Source organism: Rhagoletis zephyria, unplaced genomic scaffold (genome assembly GCF_001687245.7).
Source record: "Rhagoletis zephyria isolate East Lansing unplaced genomic scaffold, Rhagoletis_zephyria_1.1 Rzeph_scaffold_02721, whole genome shotgun sequence".
Lineage (NCBI taxonomy): Eukaryota > Metazoa > Arthropoda > Insecta > Diptera > Tephritidae > Rhagoletis > Rhagoletis zephyria.
Genome location: NW_016159805.1, coordinates 37,842 through 41,685, shown reverse-complemented (window position 1 = coordinate 41,685; position 3,844 = coordinate 37,842).

The window sequence follows — 3,844 nt, the reverse complement described above, 5'->3', positions numbered from 1 at the left end:
AGGATATTAAAAAATATCGGCTGCTTGTATCCTCGGACCCTGTCATTTCAAGTTAACGTTTAAACCCACCAAAACAAAATCATAAACTGTCGTCAGATGCCATTAAATTATTATCAACTGTTGTAAATGCGGATGCGGAATTGCCATCAGTAAATATAGATACGAGCTTGGATACTTCAGATGACTGCGAGTCTGACGGTGTATAAAATTGTTATCTTAAAAATATATTCCTGTACCAACAAATATGTATGTCTTGTTTATTGATTCATTCAAAATCCCGCAGTTCCCGTGTAAATTTGAACATCAAGATTTTTAGAAACAAACATTAAGACCTCGTTAGTGTTTGTCCGAGCTTCTCTTCCGATTTGTGGCGTGCGCCTTGATGTTGGCGCACAAAGGGGAGGGACCAACAGTTTTACGCCGAATCCGAATGGGAATTTTATTTTTATGAGAAGCTGTTCTTCGTGGCTGAATACACTCGGGGGTTTGCCATTGCCTGCCAAAGGGCTACTTTGTTACAAAAAACTTGTTTGTTTATTATTTTTTGATGTTGGTCGGAAACTAAAAATCTGATTATTTTAAGCGAACACAGCAGCCATTATGAATCCGCCATTTTGAATTTCGAAATTATGTGGTGAAATTTAAAACCAGCAACCATAATAAAGACGAATACACAAGGTTTGATTACAATTGTACCATGCTTAGCTGGCCAACCGTCCTCCTTTGAGGAGGATTGTCCTCCTCAAACGTGATTTGTCCTCCTCAAAAATATTGTCCTTCTCTGTCCTCTTTTTGAGCAAAAATGTCCTCTTTGTCCAAGGAGTTCAAGTTTTATAGCAGTGATGAAATTTTTAAAAATTTCGTTCAGAATATTATTATAGCCTAATCGTACACAACCATTGCATTTAAAAGGAGTTTACATTTTTTAACTTTCAGTTAAATGATGTAAACTTTTGATTCGACTAACCGCCTGTGGGAGTTGAACAATGTAAACGCATTTTAGCCATATTTAATATGGCTTTCTCACGGCACCCCAATTACGTAGTTCGCTCTCTCATTCGTAATTCGCACCCCAATTACCCTTCCAATTACGTACTTCGTCACACTAAATTTTGAGAGCGAATTACCTCATTTGTTTGTAATTCAGATCCAATTACTCTGAAAATTACGAACAAATCGCTGCCGTCTCTGATTTTTATCGGAAATTTATCGACACCAGTACATAAATCAAAACTGGTACTTTTTCTGAGTACGGAAAGTAAAGTTTATACATGTATACGTCACCAGTTTAATACGGAAACTTATAAATTTTTAGCAATGTGTAGCGAAGAAAAAAAAAACAAAACACAAAGATAGGGAACTGTCAAATCGAATTAAGAATATGAACGTGGAAAAGGGGTAATACTATGTCCCCACGATCACTGCCAGTTACGTAGTTCGCTTCTGAATTACTTTGGTGAATTACCCCGTTTACACGACTCATTCCTAATTCGATTTGACAACTCATTGCGTTTTTTCCTTCATTTCCCCCCTNATTGTCCTCCTCAAACGTGATTTGTCCTCCTCAAAAATATTGTCCTTCTCTGTCCTCTTTTTGAGCAAAAATGTCCTCTTTGTCCAAGGAGTTCAAGTTTTATAGCAGTGATGAAATTTTTAAAAATTTCGTTCAGAATATTATTATAGCCTAATCGTACACAACCATTGCATTTAAAAGGAGTTTACATTTTTTAACTTTCAGTTAAATGATGTAAACTTTTGATTCGACTAACCGCCTGTGGGAGTTGAACAATGTAAACGCATTTTAGCCATATTTAATATGGCTTTCTCACGGCACCCCAATTACGTAGTTCGCTCTCTCATTCGTAATTCGCACCCCAATTACCCTTCCAATTACGTACTTCGTCACACTAAATTTTGAGAGCGAATTACCTCATTTGTTTGTAATTCAGATCCAATTACTCTGAAAATTACGAACAAATCGCTGCCGTCTCTGATTTTTATCGGAAATTTATCGACACCAGTACATAAATCAAAACTGGTACTTTTTCTGAGTACGGAAAGTAAAGTTTATACATGTATACGTCACCAGTTTAATACGGAAACTTATAAATTTTTAGCAATGTGTAGCGAAGAAAAAAAAAACAAAACACAAAGATAGGGAACTGTCAAATCGAATTAAGAATATGAACGTGGAAAAGGGGTAATACTATGTCCCCACGATCACTGCCAGTTACGTAGTTCGCTTCTGAATTACTTTGGTGAATTACCCCGTTTACACGACTCATTCCTAATTCGATTTGACAACTCATTGCGTTTTTTCCTTCATTTCCCCCCTTGCTTTGTTTTGATTTTTCCTATTCTCTCTTGCTTTGAGAGCTGAGTTCTATAAATTTCCGATTAAAATTAGAAACGGCAGCGTAATTGGATCTGAATTACCTAAAATAGGGATGAAAAGATGCGAGTAAATATATGTACATACTCGATACTTTTCGATCGATACCAAGTAATTTTGGCATCGATACTTTTGAACTAAGTGCCGAGTAGGTATCGGGAAACAAATACTCGTAAAGAAACCCGATACTAAGGCAAATTTGGCTTCGGCNTTACATTTTTTAACTTTCAGTTAAATGATGTAAACTTTTGATTCGACTAACCGCCTGTGGGAGTTGAACAATGTAAACGCATTTTAGCCATATTTAATATGGCTTTCTCACGGCACCCCAATTACGTAGTTCGCTCTCTCATTCGTAATTCGCACCCCAATTACCCTTCCAATTACGTACTTCGTCACACTAAATTTTGAGAGCGAATTACCTCATTTGTTTGTAATTCAGATCCAATTACTCTGAAAATTACGAACAAATCGCTGCCGTCTCTGATTTTTATCGGAAATTTATCGACACCAGTACATAAATCAAAACTGGTACTTTTTCTGAGTACGGAAAGTAAAGTTTATACATGTATACGTCACCAGTTTAATACGGAAACTTATAAATTTTTAGCAATGTGTAGCGAAGAAAAAAAAAACAAAACACAAAGATAGGGAACTGTCAAATCGAATTAAGAATATGAACGTGGAAAAGGGGTAATACTATGTCCCCACGATCACTGCCAGTTACGTAGTTCGCTTCTGAATTACTTTGGTGAATTACCCCGTTTACACGACTCATTCCTAATTCGATTTGACAACTCATTGCGTTTTTTCCTTCATTTCCCCCCTTGCTTTGTTTTGATTTTTCCTATTCTCTCTTGCTTTGAGAGCTGAGTTCTATAAATTTCCGATTAAAATTAGAAACGGCAGCGTAATTGGATCTGAATTACCTAAAATAGGGATGAAAAGATGCGAGTAAATATATGTACATACTCGATACTTTTCGATCGATACCAAGTAATTTTGGCATCGATACTTTTGAACTAAGTGCCGAGTAGGTATCGGGAAACAAATACTCGTAAAGAAACCCGATACTAAGGCAAATTTGGCTTCGGCCATGTTCAGAATCAATCACTACACTAAAAGTGCGATGGCAACTCCTTAACATTTTGCTTTTGTGTTATTCTAATCTACTGTCACTCCTATTGCTTATGTCTTGTTCTTTTTTCTCTCAGCACGAAAAGCACATGTGCTAAGTCGATACCTGCAATAAAATTACATTATTACAGATCAAACTGCTTGTTAATTGATTAAACAAGGCTATCAAATCTAACATTAAATTTGGCATCCCTTACGGGGGCCAGAGTAATACATAATATACTCGAATCGGGATTCTCCGGCCTCAAGATTCTACATAACCTCACACCGAGGCAGGCAGTTATGGCGCTCAAGAAAGAAGAAGCCCTAGCTAAA